This window comes from Delphinapterus leucas, unplaced genomic scaffold, assembly GCF_059928025.1.
Source record: "Delphinapterus leucas isolate spDelLeu-1000000601 "Yukka" unplaced genomic scaffold, BTC_Dleu_Yukka2 spDelLeu_asBTCV2_sq25, whole genome shotgun sequence".
In the NCBI taxonomy this organism is placed as follows: domain Eukaryota; kingdom Metazoa; phylum Chordata; class Mammalia; order Artiodactyla; family Monodontidae; genus Delphinapterus; species Delphinapterus leucas.
In genome coordinates this window covers 8,305,535-8,317,731 of record NW_028322234.1, presented here as the reverse complement: position 1 = coordinate 8,317,731, position 12,197 = coordinate 8,305,535, and the positions used below count along the sequence as shown (strand labels likewise).

The 12,197-nt window shown below is 49.7% G+C and overlaps 1 protein-coding gene across 1 annotated transcript in view; it reads right to left on the bottom strand.

Moving 5' to 3' along the window:
- Positions 1–579, bottom strand: part of GATAD2A (GATA zinc finger domain containing 2A) — a 98,461-nt gene extending 97,882 nt beyond the window's left edge. The window contains exon 1 of the mRNA XM_022558255.3: positions 250–579. The gene's annotated coding sequence lies outside the window, so the exon portion shown is untranslated. The remainder of the gene's footprint in view (positions 1–249) is intronic.
- Positions 580–12,197: the final 11,618 nt, after the last annotated feature.

Sequence of the window (12,197 nt, the reverse complement as noted above, 5' to 3'; positions counted from 1 at the left end):
GGTAGTCTCAAAGAGACGGGGGCCCTCGGAGAAGGCGCCCCTCAGGGAGGCAGGCGGTCCCTCAAAGAGATGGGGCACCCTCAGGGAAGGGAGGCTCCTATCAGAGAGGCGGGGTTTAGGGAAGCAGGTCTCCTCAGACAAGGGGGTCCACGCATGGAAGCGGCCCCCTCAGAGAAGCGGAAGCCCCAGAGAAGCCCGGGACACCGGAAGCCGGGGACCCGCCACCAGCGGCGCCCGCCCCTCACTCACCGAAGTTGCTCGGCGCCTCCGCGGGCGGCTGTTGGGCCCTGGGCGGCCTCGGGTGGCAGGGTCGTATCCAGTCCGCTCGGGTTCCGCGGCGGCAGCTCCTTCAGGTGGCGCCCGCGGTGGCGGCGGCGCGGCGACAGGACGACGGACTATCGACGGACTAACTGAGCGGGTGGCGCGGAGCGCGTTCGGGCGGCGGGGGTGCGCGTGCGCGCGCTGGGGCGCTGACCCCGGGCGGGAGGAGCCGCCGCACAGCGCTCGAAGCCGCCGCTCGGTCTCGTCGCTCCGTCTCACACTGAAATTGCCCGCTTCGCAGCCCGGCTTCCCCGGTTGCTAGGCAGATTTCGCCTCGCACACTTCCGGGTTGAGGCGCGTCTCACTGAGTGGCGGCGCCGCAGGCCAATGAGGTCCAGCCAGGGTTCCCGGGATCCGCGCCCCGAAGAGGGCGTGGCCAGACTCATGACGGACAGCAGCCGGAGGCCAATGAGCGCGCTGGCCGGCTGGCCCTCGGGATCAGGCTGAGGGCCTGGGCGGGCCCAAGGAGGCGGGATGAGGTGACTGACAGACGGCCTGCCAATGGGAGAGTGTAGCGGGCCTCAGGTCCAGTCAGGGTGCTGTGGGGGCGGGGCTTTAGCTTCAGGGCAGGAACACCGCGAGGGGTGGGGCATGAGGACGCGTTAATCCGTGGCCGGCTCGCTCGGACATTGGCGGGGGGTTACGCCGGGCTGCCCGGCGGCCAACAACTGGATGGGCAGGGGGTTCCCCGCAGTGCTCAGCAGGGGCGCCCCACCCACAATGCATCGGAGGTGGCCTGGGCCCGGCGGGCGTGGGGCGGTTACGCCGGGCAGTGGGCGGGGCCTGATGAGGCGCGCTCTAAGGACACTGGGCGAGCTGCGGCGCGGCCTTGTTTCCGAGGGGTTTCGTTGGCCCTGGGCTCTCTTCTGACTAGAGTCACGGGTTCGACTCTCTTCTGAGGAGAATCTTGGGTTTCTTGCCTCCGGCCCCCGTTCTAAGGAAAACCTTGAGGAATCTTGCCCCTGACCCCTCTTCTGAGAAGAGTTTTAGCTATTCTTGCCCTGCCCACTTTTCTGAGAATTGCCAGGAAAAGAATGATTTTGTATGTTCAGGACCACCCTCCACCACCGCTCTCTGTTCAAAGAAGACTTGACGGGATTCGGGCCCCTGTCCGCTTTACTAAGGAGAATTTGGGGAGCTCAGGGTCCACTGCCTTTCCTGGAGAGTATTTAGAGAACATACCCTGCCTGTTTTCTGAGCCCTAGTGGGAGCCACTGGCCTTGTTCCTCCCTGATCTGGGGGGCAGTGGGGGCTGCATGTCCCCGGCCTATGTTTCTTTTTTTTTAAAATATTTATTTATTTAATTAATTTTTGTTTGCGTTGGGTCTTCCTTGCGGCGTGGGCTTTCTCTAATTGCAGCGAGCAGGGGCTACTCTTCCTTGCGGGTGCACGGGCTTCTCACTGCGGTGGCTTCTCGTTGCAGAGCACGGGGTCTAGGAGCACGGGCTTCACAGGCTCAGTAATTGTGGCTCGCGGGCTCTAGAGCGCAGGCTCAGTAGTGGCGGCGCACGGGCTTAGCTGCTCCGCGGCATGTGGGATCTTCCCCCACCAGGGCTCAAACCCGTGTGCCCTGCATTGGCAGGCGGATTCTTAACCACTGTGCCACCAGGGAAGCCCTAGCCTTCATTTCTAAAGATAACTTGGGAAATTTCTAAGTTGCATGTACCTCCTCCAACCAGAGGAGAAATTTGGGATTTAAAGCACCTCTCCAAAAAAAAAACAAAAAAAACCCCCAAAAAAACAATAAAGCACCTCTCCTCTCTCCAGAGAGGAATTGCAGGAAACTGATGGCCCCTCACCCTTCTTAGTCAAGAACTGCCAGGGAGTTACGCTCCCTGCGCTTTTTCTAAGCAGTGTTTGAGTGTTGCAGGAAGAGTTCCTCTTTTCCTAAGAACGGCAACCATTTAACTCCTGTGCCCCAGAAAAGTTACCCATTTAGCTCTCCTTCCTTGTTTTTGTTTTTTGTTTGTTTGTTTGTTTTGAGGAGAATTTTTCCAAGCAGCTGTCCACTCTTTCCCAAGGGTCAAATCCGTGGCCCTTCCTAATTCTGTCCCCTGTTGGGCTCTTCAGTCCCACTTTTCTTCTCTGAGTGGGGCCCTTCCAAGAAGCAGCCCTGCTTCCCACCTGTCCCGAGACAAAACTAAGTAGTCACCAAACTCTGCTGTAGCATCCACCATGGCCTACCAGGCATCAGAGGCTTTCACCTCTGTCTTCCCCCAGCTGGTCTGAACTGCTCCCATGATTTACCCGCGAAGAACCCAGTTATACCCTTCACAGGCAACCAGACATCCACTGAATTGAAGGCGTGAAGAAGGCAGCAATGAGAAAGAGCCATAACACTCTGAGGATTCAATATGGCAAACTTTTATCTCCCCCCACTTTGTGCACAGAAGTGTGCAAGTTGCTGAGATACCTGAATTATAGGATGGAACTTGTGAACCAAGATGAACACAATAAAGGGAAATAGGCCTATTAGACAAGGCAGACTGTTATACTAAAGAGATACCCAAAATATGTTGTAGGAATGTAGAGGAGGAAGTGATTAAATGAAATAATGGATGCGGGCTTCCCTGGTGGTGCAGTGGTTAAGAATCCGCCTGCCAATGCAGGGGACACGGGTTCGAGCCCTGGTCCAGGAAGATCCCCCATGCCACGGAGCAACTAAGCCCGTGTGCCACAACTACTGAGCCTACGCTCTAGAGCCCGTGAGCCACTGCTACTGAGCCTGTACTCTAAAACCCGTGCTCCACAAGAGAAGCCACCACGATGAGAAGCCTGTGCACCGCAACGAAGAGTAGCCCCCATTTGCCGCAACTAGAGAAAACCCGCGTGCAGCAACAGACCCGACGCAGCCAAAAATATAAATAAATATTTTTTTTTAATTGAGGTAATGGATGTGATGGTGCTTCATAAACCTTGAAGCAGTGTTCCTGTGTAGAAAGGATTATTGTTATTGTTACAAGTGGGCTGACATTCCTGGAAGAAAAGTAAAAAATAAATTCTGAGAGTCAGAGTGATGGGAGGTTGGCAGAGAGCCCTGTGGGGCCTGACTCCCTGAGTGAGCTCAGCCCAGACCCAAGTGGCAAGGCTCACGGAGTCCTTGGATAGGGAAAGAAGCCGCTGGAAACATAAAGACACTGTGTTCCCAGAGTGCCTTGTTTGTACCTCTGTTGTAGCACTTACCACATTCTGCAAGTGTCTGAGGCAGTCTGGGTGGACAATAAACCCTTGGACTTTTGGTGACTGGCAGAACTGGGATCAAACACATGCCTGCCACTCCCTAACTAGGCCAGTTACTTTCCTTAGCCATATCAGGAGTGAGAGCACCAGTCTCTAAAGGTTGCACTGAGGATTGTGAGCTCAAAGTGCCTTGCATGGTACCTGGTACACATTAGGACTCAGGAGTTTTTAGTTTCATTCCAGTCACTAACTAGGTTGCTTTCTGAGAGCAAGAATCCAGCCTTAGGGCTTCCCTGGTGGCGCAGTGGTTGAGAGTCCACCTGCCGATGCAGGGGACACGGGTTCGTGCCCCGGTCCGGGAAGATCCCACATGCCACGGAGCGGCTGGGCCCGTGAGCCATGGCCGCTGAGCCTGCACGTCCGGAGCCTGTGCTCCGCAGCGGGAGAGGCCGCGACAGTGAGAGGCCCGTGTACCGCAAAAAAAAAAAAAAAAAAAAAAAGAATCCAGCCTTATTCATTTAAGTAATCCCTCAGTGCTTTTATAGTTCTGAATTGGACTGGGATCAAAGAGCAGCTTGTTGTCCAACCCCTTCATTTTATACATGAGAAACTGAGGGGCCCAGAGGGCAACTGTGACTTGTTCACATCCTACTGCTACTTTATGGCTGGATCCTAAACTTGCATTGTCTTAATCTCACTTTTGGCCTCTGTGCAGGAAAGATAAGAAGGAAGGAGACCTGTGCCCTTGAGTCATGCAGAGCAGAGTCATGTAAGAACCCCAAATTCCCTGAGCCTTACTTATGTCTCTTTCAGGCAAGCTGGGAGAAGGTTCTGGATACAGCTCTAATAGAGTCCCCAAACTCAAGAGCAAAGGGCAAGTGGGGTCCCTGACCAGGGTCAAGGCCACCTAAATTAACTTTATCAAAGGGAAATTGCAAATGAAGTGAGGTTATTTCAGAGCTACTCTATGTAATTTCCAGACTGATCCCTGGAAATGTCAGGACCTATAATTAGACCTCACTTTTTATTTTAAGAATGCACAGAATTTCTCTGATTCTCTGGAAAAAAAGCATTGCCTGGAGGCAGAGATGTTGGATTAAGCGATGTCCATGAAGTCTGGAATCCTAAGCATAAACAGAAGTCCCATTTGGCTGGAAAATTGTATCCTTGAAGAATCAAAGGCAAATGGGCATTTGTCAGAGAGAGTGAAATACCCCACCAAAATGGATGACAGGAGCACAGCTTCTGACATTAAAAAAAAAAAAGAAACAAAAGGAAAGAAGAGCACATGACCCATTCCAAGGATGGGCTTCCCTTTCCATGGTGGTAGCAGCGATTGCATCTTTCTGCATCAAGGCATGTCCCTTCCTGGTCTGGGAAATCATGTGGGCAAACTGGCTAAGTGACATTCACATCCAAATAGGGAAATGGGAACTGAGCCAGGTGAATGCACAGGCAGCAAGGAAGGCAGGGCCTCAACAGTAGTTAGAAAAATGATGACCTGGTGGGTGCTAGCCTGCAGAGACATTCTCTTGGTGTTTTGGCTTCGGACAAGGAAGAGTGCCCACTGACAATGAAGAATGACAGCTTGTTAATACCAGTGGAAAGGATACTAAGCACAAATATTAAAGCCCACTAGTGTCACTCAATGATAGTTGAAGTTCAGGTACAAACAGTAAAGTGCCCCTCCATCATTGCCTCCTGAGATTCTTGGACTGCCTAATTCATTTGTGTTTGACAAGCACTGTGAGGTTCACATATGTGAATTGCTAGCCTACTGAAATTTGCATCCTTTGTCAGTGGTAAAAGCTCAGTGCCTGGGGGGAGGGATAAATTAGGAGTATGTTAATCCCAAACTCCTAATTTAACACTACTATATATAAAATAGATAAATAACAAGGACTTACTGTATAGCACAGGGAACTATACTCAATATTTTGTGGGGGCTTCCCTGGCGGTCCAGTGGCTAAGACTCCACTCCCAATGCACGGGGTCCGGGTTCGATCCCTGGTCGGGGAACTAGATCCCACATGCCACAACTAAACATCCCACATGCCGCAACTAAGACCCAGTGCAGCCAAATAAATAAATAAGTATTTAAATATTTAAATATATGTATATAGTAATAACCTTTAAGGGAAAAGAATCTGAAAAAAACCTGATATATATGTATGTATAACTGAATCACTTTGATAACTTTCCTGTATACCTGAAACTAACACAACATTGTAAATCAACTATACTTCAATTAAAAAAAAAAAATTCAGTGCCCGTTTCCAGAGAGAAATAGACACCACCAAATCAGGAGGTTGGCCTATACGTCCTCATATAATGTCCTCATATAACACCTGAATTATCCAGGGTGTAGCTTTATTGGTGTTGGTTGGCTAGAAAGTCTAGAATCAAGTCCAGATGGAGTTCAGGAGTCCTTTCAGGCAGACTTTTTTTTATAGATCTCTGGGTCAAAAAGCTGGACTCTAGTAACAAATCTTACCCAGTTTGTACTGACACAATTAAGTGAAATTAGTGATAACCCTTTTCTGAGACAAAAAGTGTTATCTACACCTACATGCCTACAGCCTAGAAGACTTCTAAATCAAAACGGTGACTTCCCCAACCAGGAAGGAAAGCATTTCTGAATAGGAGAGAGTTCATCTTAGACACTCTGTATGCAGAAAGGAGGAGCTGAACGCAGACTTACTGCTGCCTTCAGAGAATTCACCTTGAGATTCTGTTGGATCTGAAGGCCTTTAGCATCCCAGACATGCATTTACACCTGAGCCTAAAACCCAGGTCAGGGCTTTCATCCTGCTGCATTTCGTATCCTTCCCTCGATCTTTCTCTGCCTTGAGACAACGGCCCTGTGCCCAGACACTTAAGTGACTCCAAGTGGCATGTGTGTCATGCCTGTGGTCACAGCCCACTGCTTTCATTCCCTCACCATTCTCTCCTCCTCGTCAGGCTGGTGTCTAATCCTGCCACTAAAATCTCTCTCTCAACTTAAGTTCTCTCTGAGAACTTAACGATTCCCATTCCAGGAACTCTTCTTGGTGTGTATTTTCTCTAACCTCTAGCATCTAGAGGACACTCCCTCCTCCTTGAAATATCTTCCATTGGCTTTCAGGGAACTTGACTTTTCTGGTATCCTGTTCAGTCTCTGTGCAACTTCTACCCGGAAATTCTGCCAGGCTGCTCATCTCTTGCCACTCTTTGCCCTCTATGTGTCATCAGAGAATAAATCCCTTTGTGGAGTGGGACTATATAAGAACTCTAAGATCTGTATTTCCAGTCTTCTGGAGTTCCTTATCCAGGGTCTCCTTTGCCTCCAGATGGCTCCACGAAGATGTGACTCAAACCTGACCAAATATCGGACCAAATTTGGTAGCTCTCTCTTTGATCCATCTCCCATTCTTTAAACTAGCTGCTCTTTGTCATTTTCTTTCTTTCTTTTATTTTTTTTCTTGCACCAATGTCACTTTCCCAATGTTCCAGGATGAAAGCTCTTAAATCTTTGGAAGTTTTAACATCATTCTTCAAGCTCAAACTTAGTTGCTAAATGCTGTGATTCGCCTGCTCACTTTTCTATCTACTCTTTTCAATTTCCATTGCTACCACCCATGCCTGGACTATTATGTGCAAATATCAGACTGATTTCTCTTAAATCATGGACAATGTGACACCCCTACACAAAAAACTTCAATTTTTATGGAGGCTGTATTGTATTGCTTTTGTAATCAGGAAGAAAAAAAAAAAAAAGAATTCCATCACCAAAATGTAAAGACTGAATCTTGGCCTAACGTTTGAAGCCTTCTCCTTGCCCCTCCCTTCGCTACAGTTTCTTCCTGGGATGCTTTCTTCAGGAATGATACCTTATGTTGATTAGTGCAAAATTTCCTACACTGAATTCCACAAGGCATCAGAATGACTCAAGATATCAGTAGAGATTCTGTGATGAGTTTCCCTGCTTAAAAAAATTGTTTTTCAGGACTTCCCTGGTGGTCCAGTGGTTAAGACTCCGTACTTCCAGTGCAGGGGGTGCAGTTTCGATCCCTGGTCAGGAAACTAAGATCCCACATGCCACATGGCATGGCCAAAAAAAAAAGTTTTCAACCAGAAGATTTTGCTAAACCTTTAATATTGATAATACATGTTGTTATGTAATATTACAATCCCCCTCCCTCGAGCACATGATGTCTCCTTTTTTTCTAAGAACACCCATCAATATCCTGGCACTACTGTATAGCACAGGGAACTCTACTCAATTCTCTGTGGTGACCTAAATGGGAAGGAAATCCAAAAAAGAGGGGATATATGTATACATAAAACTGATTCACTTTGCTGTACAGTGGAAACTAACACAACATTGTAAAGCAATTGTATTCCAATAAAAATTAGTTAAAAAGAAAAAACCCTGGTGAACTCACATTCAGTAGAATGTGGTTCATGGCTTGATTGGGGCTGGCTTGGCATGTTGCCCTTGTCTAAGCCAGCTTCTGCCTCCCTTATTGCATCTCCCTCTCTCGGGAGTTCTATGAGATCAAGGTACATTGCCCCATTTTGGAGGGGAGACAGTCGAGGCTCAGGGTGTTTTATTCAGCTAGGGTCACAAATGAATAAAACCAGAACCTAGGTTTCAATTCCAATTCTGAACAAAATCCGACTCCCGTACAGCCTTTCCACCTGCTGGGCCCACGAGCATGTTGGTAACTAACATTTTCTGTTTATAATCCTCATTTTTGTGCATTTTGTCTTAAGTCACCACACAAAGTGGGTAGGCTGCATTGTTTTTCTTTCCTTCTTCCCTTCTTCCCTTCCTCCTTTCCTTTCCCTCTTCCTCCCTCCCTCCTTCTCTTCCTTTTCTTTCTTTTTCTTTCTTTCTCTTCCTTCCTTCCTTCCTTTCTTTCTTTCTTTCCTCTCTTTCTTTCTTTCCCTTCCTTCCGTCTTTTCTTACTTTCTTCCTTCCTTCCTTTCTCCCTCCCTTCCTCCCCTGTCCCTCCACTAGATAATACACTCCCAGAGGATAGAACTGCATTCTTCAATATACAAATAGTAGATACACACACACATTCAATATATACACAGCGGACTACATTTAAACCATAAATGCCTGGGTCGTCCGCCTTTTCTGAATGCCTGCTCATCTCTCCCCTTCACATCCCCTCTTCTTTTAGATAATAGCGTGTTAAGGACTGTCAGAAGCGAGAGGAAGTTAAGCAATCAGCTAGTCCATCTTCAGCATTTCCCAAATGCAGAGAGGGTGTGACTGAGCAAGCCCAGCATCAAGGCGAGAGCCGAGCTGGTCTGTTGGCAAAGCCAGCCCGAATCTCAAAGGCCACAGAGACTCATTGCACTTTCGTGGTTGTTAAACCCCAGTGGCAGAGCAGGCGGCATCCTGTCTCCTGTCTTGAGTGGAATTCAGGAGTCCCCAGGGAGCTCTGGGCAGTCACGGGCCGCGCCCCGTGGGTCACTCGTGTGCCTTTGTGAGGGCAGTTTCCTTGTCACTGCCCAGATGCTTCCTGCCTCCATGTTAAGGCCTCCAGGCCAGTCTGTGGGGAAGCAGCCATCAGGGCTCTCTGCCTTTGCCTTCCACCCAGACCAGACCAGGCTCGTCCTTCCTGCTGCTGTTCAACCTCTCACACATCTGCTCACCAAGACCCTGGTCCTCTTTATGAGAATTTTCTCCTGGATTGTTGCCAAAGCATAGACAAGCGAGCCAGGAGAGAAAGACATCCCCCCAGACATATAGAAACTATAGAAATGTGTCTGATCAGCATCATTCTCCCTTCTTCCTCCCCTGTGGTGGGCATGGGGCTGGCACTGGGTGGGTAGCAGGGTGAGTGGTGAGGATGGAATGAAAGAGGATACTTAGTGCTTCCATCTTATTTTGTTCTTTTGTACGAGTAAACTTTCAAAACTTCCCTCATTCATTGATATATTCATTTATTCCACAAATATTTAATGGGCCTCTAAGGAGGGCTGGGCACTGTGGGGTAGAGCGCCGCTGGCGAAGGTGCCGGGGATGAGGCATCTCTCTCTCACCTTGACCCTCAGGTCTGCTGTTCCCTTCCCCACAGGCAGCCACCATCACCAGACTCTCAAATGTCCCTCCAGAGAGGTTCTATTCCATGTGCAGATGCATGGGGTCCACTTTGATTTTGTGCACACACAGCGTCATGGCGCACGTGCTCTGATCTTTTAAACTGAAAGCAAATGTTCTGGTGGGCAATTCTCACCATGGAGGCAAGTTGCCACCCACAATCAGTGACCGGGACTGTTCTAGAATGTTCCTAAGAATGGAGCACCCTTAGCCCAACATGGCTGTTTGGTATAGAAAGCCCTAGAAACACCTGCATTGGGGCCTGAGGGGAAAAGGTCCTTGGATCCTTGGAGTAGGCATATTTCTACGTGTCTTGGGTTAGGAAAGGCTGAATCGCTACTTTTGCTTAGATCTGGAAACTGACTTATCTTCTTCCTAGTGCAGGAGTCACTAGTGCCCCTGGGTCTGGAAACCTTCACTCCTGCTCCAAATGATGCTGAGAGCTAGGGGCCTGCAGCTTAGGGGGAGATGGGGCTGTCGCGGGAATTTCAGTGCAAGGGCCCAGGTTCTCCACTGGAGCCGTCAGAGACCTGTGGTCATAGTGACCGTTCTGGATGCTGTGGTGAGCAAGTCGAATGGGGAGGGACAGACTGACAACAAAGTGAACAAGGTGATTTCAACCCCTGGTGATGTTGATGAAGAAAAGTAACCAGGGATGTGACACAGTGACTGGAAAGGACTCCGGCCAGGGCAGGAGTTGGCAGCTTGTGAGCAGGTGGATTTGAGGAGAGAACTGAATCTTAACAAGGACTCGGCCTGGGAATGAGCATTCTGGGCAGAGGGGAGCAGTGGATGCCACAGCCCTGAGGGCACTGACCATGGGGCAGAGAGCAACTGGAGAGCTGGTGGGCAAGGATGAAGTGGGAGAGCTGATGTTGCAGGCCTGGGAGGAAGCTGGATTTTATTCTAATGGGAAGAGGTAAGCACGCTACAAAGCTCTGTGAGCTCTGTTTCCCACTGGTAAAATTCCTTGTTTGGATTCGGTAATCTTCCAGCTCTCTGGTTTCATGCCTGTGTTCTTTTATTCAAAGATGTTATTGAGCCTCCAGGGTGGCCAGATTTAGCAAATGAAAACAAAGGATGGGGCTTCCCCGGTGGCGCAGTGGTTAAGAATCCGCCTGCCAATGCAGGGGAAACGGGTTTGAGCCCTGGGCTGGGAAGATCCCACATGCTGCGGAGCAACTAAGCCCGCGCGCCACAACTACTGAGCCTGCGTTCTAGAGCCCGCGAACCACAACTACTGAGCCTGCGTGCCACAACTACTGAAGCCCTCGTGCCTAGAGTCCGTGCTCCGCAACAAGAAGCCACTGCAATGAGAAGCCTGTGCACCACAACAAGGAGTAGCCCCCGCTCGCTGCACTAGGGAAAGCCCATGCGCAGCAATGAAGACCCAACTCAGCCAAAAATAAAATAAATAAAATAAAATTTATTAACAAAAAGAAAACCTAGGATGCCCAGTTAGGGTGAATTTCATATTAATGACCAATTCTCATGTAGTATAAGCCTATCCCACAGCGTCAGAGTATCTTCCATGTGCCACGGCCCCACTAGGAGTCAGCTCAGCTTTGAACGATTTTCTTCACACAACCCCACAGCCTACTGCCTTCGGAGGAACTGGTCAGACATGAGGCTAGAGTCTGGTGTGACTTGGGAGAGAGAGATTAACCGGCTTCAAAAATCCACCTTGGCCCCAAATTGTGACCTTGAACTGGCGATTCCTTTGGGTGCCCCAACTCCTGTTAGATGCTCACATGGCATTGATTAAAATGCCTTTTCGACGTCCCCTGCATCACAAACATGTATTGTGTTGTGTGGGGAGGTTATTTGGGTGGCCAGATATAGGTTCTGGCCTCTTTCATGAGAATTATGAGAAGAGAGGGTAACGTGTTCGGCACTCACCCATTATCCTCACCGAGGGTGTGGCTGTGAGAGACCTGAGGTAAAATTTGAACGTTGGAAGGATCCAGAGAGAGATGATGTGGCCATGGGCTCCTCGTCCCATCACGGGGACTGAGTTGACACTGCCATGGGGTCTGTCGGTGTGCAAAGCCCACCTGGCCCTGTACTCTGCAGACAAGGCATGTGGGTGTTTCCACAGGGCAACCCCGGGCATGGCCTTTGGCCTTTCCAGAACACAGTCAGGCAGGGGCAAATAATCCCTGGAAAACAACCTTCCTAAGTCAAGGTTTTGGGTCTCAGGAAAGCTAGATGCTGTGAGAAAAACAGATCCTGTGAATGAGGGTTTCAGGTGTGGCCCTGGTCCTGCGGGGACTTCCTTCTGTTGGCGCCAGAAGACAGAACTTTCTGGAGGCAGGAAGGACTTCTTGGAGAGATGAAGTCCCTTTTCCTGGGGTGGGGGCGCCTCAGGAAACATCGTGGTGGCTGCTGGGCAGGGTGTTAGGGGTACAGTACTAGGACTGGGGACCCAGCTCTGAGGGATCTACTCTGGTTAGTTCGTGGTGGTGTCAGGAGGGATCTGGCCCTTGGTCACCTGCTGTTGGAGTCCATGTTATCCAAGGGGGTTAGTGACCCCACCTCTGTCATTGTCACCTTCTGACCCGTGCCCTTGCCTCACTTCAGCCCTGCCTGCATCACCGCC